The 14,617-nt window shown below is 50.1% G+C and overlaps 2 long non-coding RNA genes across 15 annotated transcripts in view; both read left to right on the forward strand.

Annotated features, from left to right (window-relative positions):
• LOC110138981 (uncharacterized) overlaps nt 1–788 on the forward strand; it is a 47,519-nt gene extending 46,731 nt beyond the window's left edge. For 13 of the 14 annotated variants that reach the window (XR_011482910.1, XR_011482909.1, XR_011482913.1 and 10 more), the window contains one exon: nt 142–788. This is a non-coding gene — a long non-coding RNA (uncharacterized lncRNA). The remainder of the gene's footprint in view (nt 1–141) is intronic. The other variant, XR_002314343.2, reaches the window with a different exon arrangement.
• Nucleotide 789: 1 nt separating this feature from the next.
• LOC139030555 (uncharacterized) lies at nt 790–5,378 on the forward strand. The gene is made up of 2 exons (XR_011482921.1): nt 790–874; nt 1,843–5,378. It is a non-coding gene; the product is annotated as an uncharacterized lncRNA (long non-coding RNA).
• Nucleotides 5,379–14,617: the final 9,239 nt, after the last annotated feature.

Here is a 14,617-nt window from a genome sequence, read left to right on the forward strand (position 1 = left end):
CAGCTATGTGCCCCACTTCCCAAAACCTCCTTGAGAAAGAGCCCTCATGTCGGGAAATATTGAGATGGGTGTGGGCCTCCAGAGAATGCCTAGAACCAAGTTTCCTGGATTTTTTTTTTTTTTTTTTTTTTAATGAAACAGAATGTGTCTGAGATGGGAGTGTCAGGAAGCCAGTCAGTACTGGAGAGCCTGCCCTCAGGGAACACAGTCTCTGTCTCCTCCTGACAGCCCCGCAAGGCAGGCTGGGATGAGCTGAAGTCGCTATTTTTCCGATGAGGAAACTGAGACACAGAGAGGCTGCCCAGTCAGGACTTGGGGCTCACCCAGGTGATTCTAGCCCTGGTCATCTCTCTCCAGGGCTGCAACCCACCCACCCCTTGAGAGGCCTGGAGGCTTGGGGGGGATCCCGGCAGCCCTGGTCCTCTTGTCTGGAATCACAGAAGCCAGAACCCTGGGGAGATTGTGCTCAGATGCTCCATTCAACAATTCTTCCATTTCACGCTGTCCCAGCATTTATAGTCACATGAAACAGAGCAAAGTGACTCCGCATGGAGCATGCGTACGGTGCCAGCAGCGCGCCCTCAGACGTAACCTCGGGGCTGGGCTGGGGCCTCTGGGTCATGGTGAGATTGGTAAAATCAGTTGACTTGGTGATGGATGGGGCATGACAGAGGCCCCCAGGTTTGCCCTCCAGAAACCACAATCCAGGAGGAGAGACAAATCAGTAAAGAGCCAGCATGCTGGAGACAGCCGGCCTGGGAACTCATCACCAGGCTGGAAGGTTGGTGACGGAAGGCTTCCTGGAGAAAGTGACCGTGCATGGAGTCTCAACAGATGAATAAAAGTTCACCAGGCAAAGAAATTGAGGGAGAAGGTGGGAAAGGAGCTGGTGTTGGGGATGAGTCTGGGAAGAAGGTGAGTGGTGGGTGTCAGGGTGGGGAGGCCCCACTAGGCCAGTGCACTGGATCAGGGTGGGGGCAGGAACAGTGGGAGAGCTAGATAGAAGGGAGGGGCAGTGTGGGCTGCAGAGGGCAGGCAGGAAGTGCTCCTGAAGACCCAGGTGCCCTGATAAGGTACAAGGACTGCATCCTGAGGGCAGTGGGGTGGTCACGGAAGGATTTTAGAGGGGTCCAATTTGTGTTCTAGGAAGATCTCATGGGCTGGGTCTATGCTGGGTTTATTACTGTTTTCCCAGCACCCAGCTCAGTAATGAGCTTCCCAGGTGGTGTTAGTGGTAAAGAACCCATCTGCCAATGTAGGAGACGTAAGAGACGCAGGTTTGATCCCTGGGTTGGGAAGATCCCCTGGAGGAGGGCATGGCAACCCGCCCCAGTATTCTTGTCTGGAGAATCCCATGGACAGAGGAGCCTGGAGGGCTACAGTCCATGGGGTAGTAAAAGTCAGACACGACTGAAGTGGCTTAGCAAGGACTCAGCTCAGTAACTGGCCCACAGTAGGGTCTCGATAAATGTTTTCCATCTATACATGATTACCAACATGATTACCACTGGAGGCAGTGGTTGACTCCAGCTTTGGGACCTTGGGCCTCAGTTTCCTTATTTGTAAAATGAGGGTAACAGCATCTGTCTCCTGGGAATGTCGTGATGGTTAAAGAAAGCAGCGCATGCAAGGGCTTCCTCAGTGTCCGGCACGTGGTCAGCCTGCCATGACCAGCACAGGAGGTGCTGTGGGCAAGATGCAGGTGGGGACAGGGGTCAGGAGCAGTGGGGTCAGAGAGTAATAGTAACAGCAACAATAATGCTTATCAAGGACTTAAGCTCTTCATGTATTTTATTCATATAGTCCTCAAGACAAGCGAATGACGAAAGCATTCTTTTATAGGACATTTTTATTTTATCATCTACCGAGGGACACAGAGGCCTGGCGTGCTGCAGTCTACAGGGTCGCAAAGAGGGAGACACAGCTTGGCAACTGAACAACAACAATTTTATTGTCCAGGAATCTGATGCTCAGCAGGCGAGGTGACTTGCCTGGGGCTCCTCGGCCAGTGAGTGATAGACAGAGCTGCATTGGACACCAAAGCCTAGCATTGGACATCAGAGCCAAGCTCGTGACCACTAAACTGGTGATGTAGGAAGGTCAGGGTGACCACCAGGGGAGGGAGAGTGGGGATGTCAGACTGATGGACCAGGTGGCGGGGGTCGGGGGGCAGGCATGGGGGAGGGGGCCCCTCGTGTCTGGTCTGGATGGTCAGGTGGATGGTCATTCCATTTCCTGAGATTGGGACACAGTATGGGAAGGCCAGGCAGGCTTGGGGAGGCAAGAAACTCTCAGTCTGAGAGGCTGTCGGGGTGTCTGGGTGGGGATGCCAGGGAAGTCTGGTGTCTAGGCTGGGGGTCTGGATGAGGGTGAAATGAGCTTATAGGGCAAGTGGAAGGCATGTGGGGGGCGGAGGAGCCCAGGCCCTGGAGATGATGTCGACAGTAGACTTAATATAGCGTTTACTCTACACCAGACATGATCCTAAGTCCAGGTGTTATTTAAATTCTCTCACCAAACCCCATGAGGAGGAACCATCACCAGCCCTGTTTTATAGAGGGGGAGCAGGCAAGAATTCAGTCTAGAATGTCCAGAGCATGTACATCTGTAGAGACAGAAAGTAGACTATGGTTACCTAGGGCTAGGGAATTGAAAAATGATGGCTGAAGGATACAGGGTTTATTTCTGGGGGGTGATGAAAATGTTCTGAAATGACTGTGCTGATGATGGTTGTACAACTCTATAAATACACTAAAAAACATTGAATTGTGTACTTTAAATATGTGAATTATACAGTACATGAATTACATGTTAATAAAGCAGGCTTCCTTGGTGGCTCAGTCAGTAAAGAATCCGCCTGCAATGCAGGAGACCTAGGTTCGATTCCGGGGTTGGGAAGATCCCCTGGAGAAGGAAATGGCAACCAACCCCAATATGCTTGCCTGGGACACCCCATGGACAGAGGAGCCTGGAGGGCTACAGTCCATGGGGCCGCAAGAGTCGGACACGACTGAGCGACTAAACCACCACCAAAGCTGAGAGGACTGGCTGACTAGCACAGAGACCTCAGCTTGGTGTGGGAGGGACGCTCAAGAGGGAGGGGATATATGTATACATAGAGCTGATTCACTTTGTTACGCAGCAGAAACTTACATAACACTGCAAAGCAATTATACTGCAAAAGGAAAATCCGGTGACATACAAAAAAAACATTGAGAGAGAAAAAGGCACTCAGCAGTAGGGGGAGGCAGGGCTTGGAGGGGCAGGGGAGCTTTGGGAGCTGGAAGGAGGACAGAGGTGCTGGGAAGCCCGGGCGTGGGGCAGAGGCAGTTACGGTGAGAAGCTGGGGAAGGATGCTGTCTGCAGCGCTGATTTGCTCCCAGCGGTCTGGGGGTGACACCTGGACATTCTTTGGTGTTAGTCAGTCCAGGTTCCCAGGTGACCTGGTCCAAACTGGCGGGGGACCCAGCCCTGCGGGTGGACAGGCCCTTCCGGGAGCGGAGATCCCATAGGAGCACGGCATCCTTTTAGACTTGGACATCGAGGCCCCTGGATGGAGATTTCTCCACTTTAGGAAGCAGCTGACCTTCCACCAGCAGTTTTTGGAGGCTTGCTGCCCTTGACTTTGGGGTGGCGGTTGCGGAGGGCTGGGGGTAGGAAAATGCCTTGGTGGGTCTTCCTGGAGGAATGAGAGCCCCAGTCAACAGCTCACCCTGAAGACTCACACCTAGCCTTCCCACAAGGGGGCTCCGATGTCTGCTGGGAGACCAGGAGGACGAGAGGATGCCAAGTGAAGGCTGGGGTGCTGCGGTGCCCTTCCCTCCTGACACTGATGGCAGTCACCAGTAGGATGATGCCCAGGCCTCCCAACTGAGAAGGGGTGATCCAGACTGCCCTGGTGCCCAGGGCTGTGACTGACCCGTGGTCCCAGCCACTGCTGGAGATGTGTGGAGAGGCTCCAGGGGTCCCATGGGTGTGAGCGGGGCATGCAGTATCTGAAGAGCGGGAGAGGTGGTGGCTGTGGGCAGGCCAGCATGCCCCTTCTGTGCAGCGGTTCATTCAGTACTGCTGTACCCCCTCACCCCCTATCCTAGATCTCAGGCCTTGTCTCTGCAATGCAGGGAGACTGGTCCAGTCCTGGGCTCTGGACCTCTGTGGGGCCTGGCTCCCACGAGGGAGGTGGAGCACCTGTCTTTCTCTCAGGAGACTGAGGCTAAAGGGGTCTTGCTGGAGTCCTCCCACAACCATCAGGCACTTCTCCTTGTGGAGCCCTTCATGGGCCCACTCAGTGTCTATTTCTTCTCCTTTTTGGTGCAATTGTGATACCTTAGTGCTTTGATTTCCTAGATCAGAGCAGAATAAGAGAAGATCATTAGAAACATGCAGGGGCAGGAATTCCCTAGCGGCCCGGTGGCTAAGACTCTGTGCTCCCAATGCAGGGGGGCCCAGGTTCAATCCCTGGTCAAGGAACTAGATCCCATATGCCACAACTAAAGATCCCACATGCTACAATGAAGATCAAAGATCCCGCATGCCACAACTAAGACCCGGTGCAGTCACATAAATAAATATTAAAAAAGGAGAAGAAATATGCATAGAGGAAGAAAGGGAAACAGTTGAAAAAATCTAAACATTTGTTAAGAGGGTCTGTGGTAAAGAACCCACCTGTCAATGCAGGAGATGCAAGAGACATGGGTTCAATCCCTAGGTTGGGAAGATCCCCTGGAGGATGGCATGGCAACTCACTCTCTTGCCTGGAGAATCCCATGGACAGAGGAGCCTGGCGGGCTACAGTTATAGGGTCGCAGAGTCGGACACGACTGAGCATGCACGCATGCGCCAAGGGAGGACCCAGAGCCACCATGTAACCACAGGCCAGCTGAGGGTACTGCCAGGCGGCTGATCCCCGGACCTGTGGATGCTGCTTTGGCTGTCACTGCTGAATACCTCGGGACAAGGGGGAGGCTGCATTTCGAGGACATTTTGTTAAAACAAACTAAGCATAAATTAGGACTCTTGCCCACAGATGTCTATTGCAACTGGCCACCAACTCAAGTGTTCAGCAGTCCCTTGGGGCTTCTTGAAACAAATCGTAGCACTTCCTATGACAGAATATGATGCAGCCAGTAAATATGATGCTTAGCAAAAAATTGTAATTACATAGGAAACGCTTTTGGTGTAATATAAAATCAGGATATCAAACAATATGTGCATGTATATTACATCAGTAAAAAGAAGAAAGGAAAAACTAAATGCTATGAGCTCTTCATTTAAAGACATATAAGGAAAAAGTGGAAAGAAAACACCCCAAAATTCTAGACTTATTTATTTCTGGCTGGTGGGATTTTGAGTTATTAAAAATTTTTTAATACCTTGTCTTTTATTGTCGTTACAAATTTCTACACTAAATACTTTCAAGTTTTAAAGTTATTTGAAATAAAGACAAAGAGTGTATCCTGCATTTAAGAAAAAGTCTCATTTCTCTGGAAAAATGTTTATGTGGATGTGTAAGTTCTTGGAGTGTATTTTATATTCTCTATTCTTCTGTCTGAGGCATCAAAAAGCAGAGACATCATTTTGCCAACAGTGGTCTGTATAGTCAAAGCTATGGTTTTTCCAGTAGTCATGTATGGATGTGAGACTTGGACCATAAGGAAAACTTAGTACCGAAAAATTGATGCTTTTGAGCATCAAAAAAGTGGTGCTGAAGATCCCTTGGCTAGCAAGGAGATCAAACCAGTCAATCCTGAAGGAAATCAACCCTGAATATTCATTGGAAGGATTGATGCTGAAGCTGAAGCTCCAATATGTTGGGCACCTGATATGAAGAAACGACTTAATTAGAAAAGACTCTGATGCTGGGAAAGGTTGAAGGCAGGAGAAAAAGAGGAAACAGAGGATGAGATGGTTGGATGGCATCACCAACTCAACGGACGTGAGTTTGAGCAAGCTCCGGGAGATGGTGAAGGACAGGGAAGCCTGGCATGCTGCAGTTCAAGGGGTCACAAAGAGTCGGACACAACTTAGTGACTGAACAACAAAACGAGCTTGAATCAGGGGAGCATTTGAGAACAAGTAACAGAAAATCCCACTAACAGAGAGGGGGTTGCTTTTTTCCTGTAACAGGAAGTCCCCGTCAGGCCAGCCAGGGCCGATGTGGACAAGTGATGCTGCGGCAGAAATAGACATCCTCTGGTCCATCCTGAAATTGATGCTAGATAACCTCAGGGGGACCAGGCAGCCCAGGGCAGAGTGTGTTTGTTGGAGGCTATGCCAAAGGAAGAGATCTGCCCAAGGTCACACTGCTGCTCAGTGAGTTGAATGACCATAGGATAGGTGGTTGCAAAGAAGGCAGGATTAGAACCTGGCTCTTAACTCTTCCCCACACTGCCAAGTCTAACCATCTGAGGCGGCACATGAGGCCCCAGAAAACCTGGCCCTGCTGACCTACCTACTTAGCGCTGAACTGCTGTGGCTCACACGTACCCACCAGTTTACTCTGTGCTTTTGCTCATGTTGTTCCCTCTGCCTGGGATGCCTTTCCCTGCTGTCCCCGCCTTCTTTGGTGTAACTTCTACTCACTCTTTGAAAATCAGCCTCCAGCATAATTTCTTCCTGGAGGCCTTCCTCACCGCCTGGCTGGGCTAGTGGTCCATTTTCTGCACCCAGAGGGTGCTTGCTGCGTTTACCACACTTATACTTCTCTGTTCCCGTCATGACTCCCCTCTTCCCAGCCTCTGAGCCCCTTGAGGGCATACTGTGTCTGATTCATCTCAGCGTCAGCCTGGCCCCAATCCAGGGACATTTGAGCAGAAAGTCCTAGGACTGGTTATCCCCCTGCTCCCGTGAGAGCCTTGACAAGTCATAGCTCCATTTCCCTGTCCCAGATGTCAGGGAGTTGGACTTCATCAGATCCCTTCTGAAACCCAGTCATCCACAAAACAGGCAGGGTTGGCACGGGATGGCCTGTGTTGGGTGCCTGAGACCCAGCAGGGCAAGGGGCCCTGGGGCAGGACGCCCACTCCTGCCACCTGCAGCGCCTAATGGTCGGGCCAGAGTGGAGGGTGCATTCTGGGCCTCCACAGACCAGGCCCCACCAAAGAGAATGGCCCGGTGACCCCACAGCAGGGAGGGTGGCCCCCAGCCATTATCAAAGGCCAGCAGGGCCCCCTCCCTCAGAGGATGACTGGGAGGGGGAGGGGATCTCCCTGGGGCTGCTAAGGCTGGACCACTGCCACTGACAAGCCAGCCATCCGTCAGCCCTGAGCACAATGCTACCATTAACCCCTGCCCCCTGCCCCCTTCCAGCCACTTCCTCTGGAGGGCTTTCTTCCTCCCAGTGGAGAAAGGCATGGAAGATTTCTCTTAAACCTTTCTCTTCAATGGGGGGCCCAGGCACACAGACCCCTCAGCTGGTTTAGGGAATCTCAGCTCTGTGTCCCTCCCAAAGCTTGAGGCCCCAGGTTCCCAGCTCTGTCTTCTGGGCTGGAAGTGAGCTTTAAGTGGCACCTCTGTTTTCTGCGACCCGTGGGAGCACTCCCCACCGGCGTGTCTGGGGAGAGACAGAGGGGGACCCTGAGAGAGCGACAGGGACAGGGTCCAAGAGATTCTAAGAGACACACATTACACTCAGGGATGGTTCCTTTCTATTTACACAGAACATTCAAAGGAAACGTTACAGACCAGACCCACTTGTGAAATTCAATGCGAGAGCCCTAAGTAAGATATTAGCAAAACAAATCCGGCATGGAATAAAAAGGATATACACCCCGTAAAAGAATTTGGTTTATCCTAGAAAGGTAATGCTGGTTTTACGTTTTAAAGTCTATAATTTCATTCATCACACTAATAAATTAAGGGAGAAAACTCATGATCATCTCAGCACTGGCTCTAAATCTCAACATCGACTTTCAATAAAAATGTCTTTGCAAACTCAGGATAGAAAGGAACTTCCTTAAACTGATAAAAATTACCTACAAAAAGCAGCACAAGCATAATTCTTAAAGGGGCAACAGATACAAATTCGCTAAATCAGGGACAAGTTGGTCCTCATCCACACATCTATTCAACATTGTACTTGAGGTCCTAGCTGGGGCAGTAAGACACGAAAAAACAAATACAACAAACTATAAGGACTGGATAAGAAAAGTAAAACTGGCATTATTTCAGGTGATATGATTGTCTATATAGAGAATCAAAAATAATCCATAGGTAAATTATTAGAACTATGAAGAAGATTTCACAGAGCTAGAGATAGGGTATTCCTATATCAAATCAATATAAAAAATCAATTGCAGCTACAACATGTGAATGGATGAACCCTGAAAACATGATGCTAAATGAAAGAAGCCAGACACAAAAGGCCAATGATTCCATTGATGTGAAATGCCTGGAGTAAGCACACCCATAGCAACAGAAAGTAGATTAAGTTGCCAGGGATGGGATATGAGGAGTGACTGCTAACAGATACAGGTTTCTTTTCAGGGTAATGAAAATATTCAGGAATTTGATAGAGGTGATGGTTGTGCAGCCTTGTGACTATATACTGAATTATACACTTTAAAATGGTGAAATTTTTTGTGTGTAAATCATATCAACAAAAAAGTAAATAACAGAGCAAAGAAAATATAATTTTAAAAAATCCTCCATTTAACAATAATTAACAAAAATGAAATATAACAAAATATTTACAGAGAAGAGCATAAAATGTTACTGAGGTATAACCACCCTGGAAAATAGCTTGGTAGTTTTTTAAAAAACATGATGTCCATCAATCATATAACCCACTTCTGGGCATTTATTATAGAGGAAAAAACTCATATCCTTGGTGGTCCAGTGGTTGACTCCATACTTCCAATGCAGGGGGGACGGGTTTGATCCTTGGTCAGGAAACTAAGATCTCACATGCTACATGGCACAGTCAAAACAAACAAACAACCTAAAACAACACCCCCCCACCAAATTCACATGCACAATAACATACGTACATGATTGTACACAGCAACTTTATTGATAATAATTAAAAACTGGAAGGAACCTAAATGCCTGTCAGTGAGTGAATAGTTAAACAGACTGGAACCTCCATATCACAGACTACTACTTGGCAATAAAAAGGAATTAACAGCCAATACATGTGATGATCTGGATGGTGCTCAAGGGAATTACATTGAAAGAAAGGAACCTATCTCGAAAGGTTGCGGTGTCATTACTGTGATGTTCTCAAAATGACGACAATGTAGAGATGGAACACAGATTAGTGGCTGGAGGAGTTGGGCGGGGATATAAGTGTTGCTATAAATGAGTAACACGAGGGGTCTTGTGGGACAGTGTTCTGTATTTTGATCGTGGTGGTGATTACATGAATCCACAAAGGTGATGAAATTGCATGGACCTACACACACACACACACACACACGCGCGCACACACAAGAATACAAGGAAAATTAGTGAAATCTTAACAAGGTCTGTGGATGGTACCAGTGTCAATTTCCTGCTTTGATAAAGTGTCATGGTTATGTAAGATGTCACCATGGGGGTAACTATACTATTTTTGCAACTTCTAGTCAATGTATAATTATTTTTAAAGGAAAAGAGACCAAAAAAAATCATTCCTGGAAGACATTCATGAAGACCCCCAAAGAGTAGCTGGAAAAAAAATGAATGGGAGGATGGGAGTGGACAGGGTTATGGCTGAAGATACAGAAGCTGCAAGATTTAACTGATAAAGCTTGGTGCTGGATGAAAAAGAGCTTCATCCTTTTTTTTTTCTCTAATCTCGTACACTTGAAATTTTACTTAATAAAAAGTAAAAGAAACTGAAATAAATGCAGAGAGACAGCCACAAACTTGCATAAGGAGAATCAATGTCTTAAGACTGTCAGCTCTTCCCAAATTAATGTCTAGATTCAATTCAGTCCAGATCAAACTCCAACAGGGTTTGGTGGTGCCTGTCAGGCAGATTCTAAAAGCAGTAAGAAAAAAAATAAATAAAAGCAGTAAGAAAGGGCAAAGCACTAAGAATAGCTGAGATACTCCTGAAGAATAAGGCAGGGGTGCTTGCTGACTAGCCAGGCTTATTAGAAAAGCTCTAGCAATTTGGCCAATGTGGTGTTTATTGGTGCAAGACAGCCAGCCAGACTGATGGGAGAGAACAGAGAGCCTGACACGTATGGGAACGGAGGGCGGGGTCGGGGCAGAACAGGTCAGAGGGGCAAGGAGGGAGAAGACACAGTCATAGCTGTGTCACATGCTGTCCCCACACCTTCCCGTGGGGCTGGCTTTGCTCTTAGCATCCTGAGATGCCATTTCACACTTGGGGAACTCCACGAGGGCCAGGGATGCCTAACGTCCCAGGCTCTTCCCAAAGTGGGGTCCTACCTGTCCTCCCAGCCCCCGTGTCTGAACCCTGCGCCCCCATGCGGGGCCTGATCATCTCTATCACCTCTAGGGGTGTTCTCAGATCTGCATGGGAATTAACTTCCCACTTGTTGAGTCTGAGAACCCCTGATCTGGTGAAAGAGAGAGACAGAGCAAAAGTCAGTCCCTTGGCAGCCAGCGTGGCCGAGCTGCCAGGGGTGGAGAACAATCAGGCACTGTCTGCCCCCCCAGCCCCCTCGGGGCTCCCACCAGCTTTCATCACTGACCTAACCCGGGGGGCAGAGCACTAGGTGGGGGGGAGATGGGGGGGGAGGTCAGGGGTCAGCCCATTACATGCCAAGAAGAGCCAGGAATAGAGCTGCTTTGGGGGTGGCTGGGAGAACTCGGGGCCCCGTGGCAGCCCACATCCTACCTCTAGCCAGGGGCGGCCGACTAGAGAAGGCAGCTGAGAGGAGAGGAGAGAGGTACCCAAGGAATGAAGGCCATGGTGCCATCAAAGCTGGAGAAAGGCTTCTGGAAGGATGCAAACGCCTTGGAGCAACGCTGATTCCCTCCTCACCCACAGCTGCCCTGATGGGAGAGGGTTTCCCGTCCCTGGGGGGGATGCCAGGGTTTCCCGTCCCTGGCCCCCATCAGACGGCTTCCCAATCCCCACCCCCACATGCTTCAGACTCAAGGAGGGGGAGGCAATGCCGGCTCTCCCCTCTCCCCGCAACGACGGGCCTCCCTGGCTCCCTCGATCTGCCGCAGCTGGTAGCCCGTGCCCTCCAGCACGCAGATCTAACAGCTCTGTCCCTCATCAGCTAGTTCCTGTGGCCCCCCAGTGCCAGGCTGATAGAGTCTGGGGTCTTGATTCTGAAATCGGAGGCCTCTATGATCTCTGACCACGGCCTGGTCTCTGGGTTCCTGCTCTGGGTGACACAGTGATTCATTCACTCACCGGGTCTTCACTGAATGTACTACATGCCAGACCATGCTCAGCGTTGGTGACAGAGGTGTGACCTAAGCAGGCCAGGTTCCTGCCCTCCAGGAACTTGCAGCTTGGAGAAAAAAGACAAGAAGCCAGTCGACAAGCAAACACTGGGTGAGCCAAACTGTGCTCTCGGTCCAGGTGGGAGACGAGCTGGTGTTCTGAAGGAGAAGAGCTAAGGGCTGTGGTTTAGCTGGTGTCCCTGGACGGCTTCCTGGAGAAACTAACAAGGACATAGAGACATGGATGAAATGAGGGAGTGAGCATACCTGGGGGAAGAGTGTTCCAGACAGAGGGAGCTACAGGAGTAAAGGCCCTGAGGTGGAAACATTCCAGCATGTTCCAGGAACACAAGCCGCCAGAGGCTCTGGAACAGAATGTGAATAGGGAGAAGCAGCCAGACGCAGCTCTCTAGGTAAGGACCAGAGGTTTATTCTGTGACGGGAAGACCTTGGAGGGGTTTGGGCAGGGAGAGTCTTGGTCATGGACTCAAATTTGAAATCAACACTTGGGCTCTTATGATACACATTTTACCCTTTTTAAGGCTGAGAGAGGTCAAGGGACATTTCCAGGGTTACACAGCTGCCGCGGAGCCAACGCTCTGTCCTGCCCACCCACCAGCTCCCACGAGTCCGCAGTCAAGCCCCTTCACACTGGGCTCCCCTTTTATTTTGGGGACCCACTCCGCGCTCTGAAGTAGGTGATGTCACTGGGGCCCATGCCTGCCTCTCCCACTCACGTGAGCTCTGTCAGAGCAGGACCTTGCTTTTCTTGTCCCCTGATGTGGAGATGCCCAAGATATGTTGGCTATTAGTAATACTGCGATCATCTGTTTGCTTTTAAAACCCATCCTCTAAATCTCTACGCTGCTGATGAACTGAATCCAAATCCACCCACCTTGGTTTCTTGACCTTTCCACGGGCCCATGATGCCAGCGGTGAGTCAGTGAGGAGACAGGCCTTGGAGCTGGGGCCATGGCAACACTGAGGAGTGGGCACGTCGGGCACAGCTCTGCACCCGTCCCCAACAGACTACAAAGACTCCCCCCAGCCAGCCCTGAGCTAGGCGGGGCAGTGATACTGACAGGAATGGTAGAATGGGGGTTCTGGTTCCCCAGGAAGTTTTTCTCCCAGTGGCCACTTGGCGGCAGCACTTCCCCAGGAATACGAGGTTGTTCAGTTCAGTTCAGTTGCTCAGTCGTGTCCGAATCTTTGCGACCCCACGGACTGCAGCTCGCCAGGCCTCCCTGTCCATCACCAACTCCCGGAGTTTGTTCAAACTCATGTCCATCGAGTCGGTGATGCCATCTAACCATTTCCTCCTCTGTCGTCCCTTTCTCCTCCTCCAATGGGGTTGTTGGGGGTAGGCTTTTCCCGGATTGAATCTGAGGCTCAGAACTCGAAAGACAGAATCATGGAGGAGACCCAGACCCAGGGAGGACTTGCCTAGATTCATACACCTTTCGGGGCAAGGCTGGGCCAGAGGTCGCCCACCTACCTGGATGGTCTCTGGAATAGCAGGAGAGGGAGGGGCAGTTCCTCCCGCCCTCTGGTCAGGACTTGGTGGTGGTCTCTTCACGCCTGTTGCTGCCCTCACTTGTCTGTCCCCCCTGCCGCGCTGTGACTCTTTGAGTATGGGGGCTGTGCCTTGTACCCCCTATAGCCTGCAACAGCTGTGTCCTCTGCCTGGGTCACTCTGCCGCTTTTCTCGACCTGGGTCCCACCTCCTTCAGCACTCAGCTAAGATGTCAGTTCTTCCAGGAACCCTTCACTGGCCTTTGGCCAGGGCAGAAACCCCTCTAGATGGCAAGGCCCCCAGGGCAGGGATCATTGGTGTAGCTGAATAGATCCACCCTGAGGATGCACAGACACAGTCCATTCTGAGCCTGTGACATGGTGGTCCTCAACTGCAGGAGGCATTGAAGCCACCTACGAAACTTTGTGAAAATGCAACCTTCAGGGTCCCCCCTTCCCTGGGGACAGAGCCTGGGAGCCTGCATATGACATATTTCCCAGGCGAGTCTGATGCAGGAGCCTGAGCAACCCTCTGAAGTAGTTGGACAAAACGATCATAATGAGGAATAACAATAAAAACCTCTGATGTCTGTGCCAAGTGAATCACTCTTAAGGCATTTTCATGCTTATTTCTGCTGTTTCATCTTCATCTTCATAGCTTCTATCTCAGGGGGGTGGTCATCACCCCCATTCTCCAGGCATCGCGTCTCAGAGCCAAAGGTTGGTGTGCCTGAGAACTCCAAGCTCTGAAACCAGAGAGCTCGGATCTAAGTTGGGACCATCTTGGACTGGGAGAGCTGTGGTCTGTGGTAAAGCCTCTGTGTGTGGATGCTGCTTCTTGTTAAAAACACACATTTCAAATTCAGGGCCTAGACTCAGTCTGGTGATTCCAGCCCTGTGGAGGAAGCTTGGCCACTGCCACCATCCAGGTTCAGGCCCTCATCATCACTCTCCCTCCCTGCCCATCCCAGCCCTCTCCTGCAGGGCCCAAAGAACATCCCATCTCATGAAAAACCACAGCTACGATTACAGCGCGTCGTCTGCAGCCAGGTGCCATGCCAGGCTCTGTGGGAGATACAGAGAAGGACAAGATCTGCCCCCAGGGACTTCCTGTCCAGCTGGAAAGACAAGAAGTGCTTACTATGGCAATGGAACAAGGTACTCACACTTTCTTTCCCTTCAAATGAATTCATGGTCCCAAGCTGACCCTGTGAATTGGCTGGAACAGGTTCCCATGCTGTGTGGTCAGACCCAGGAGAACCACCCACTGACAAATATAAAGTGAGTCATCATATTTTCACATGAACATGTGTTACAAAGCACCCTGATTTTCTTTTTCAAGTTTGTCACAGTGACGCCTGTTGATGGCTTCCTGGCATCCTATGGAAGGGGGGGTGTGCCAGGGATTATAAAGTCAGGACAGAAAGGGAATTCAGGAAGGAGAGAGATAGGGAGAGAAGTTTATGGTTTGTCAAGACATGAGCCCTAAGCCCCAGTTTTAAAGGGGAATAAAACTCCCCAGGCAAAATACAAACATGTGATAAGTCAATCAACATAGAATTGACTCAGGGAAGCCATGAAGGGATTTAACAAGATGATACATAGTTAACTGCCAAATAACTATGTTTGATCCAAATAACAACTGTTTCAGAGGCTCAGAAAAAGAGACAAGATCTGTGAGCCAGGACTCTCTGGTAAGGCAGTCTGTGAGAGGTGGATTAGAGCTAGGCCTGGGAGACAGGGAAGTCAAGGAAGA

The sequence above is a fragment of the Odocoileus virginianus genome, chromosome 23 (genome assembly GCF_023699985.2).
Source record: "Odocoileus virginianus isolate 20LAN1187 ecotype Illinois chromosome 23, Ovbor_1.2, whole genome shotgun sequence".
Classification (NCBI taxonomy): domain Eukaryota; kingdom Metazoa; phylum Chordata; class Mammalia; order Artiodactyla; family Cervidae; genus Odocoileus; species Odocoileus virginianus.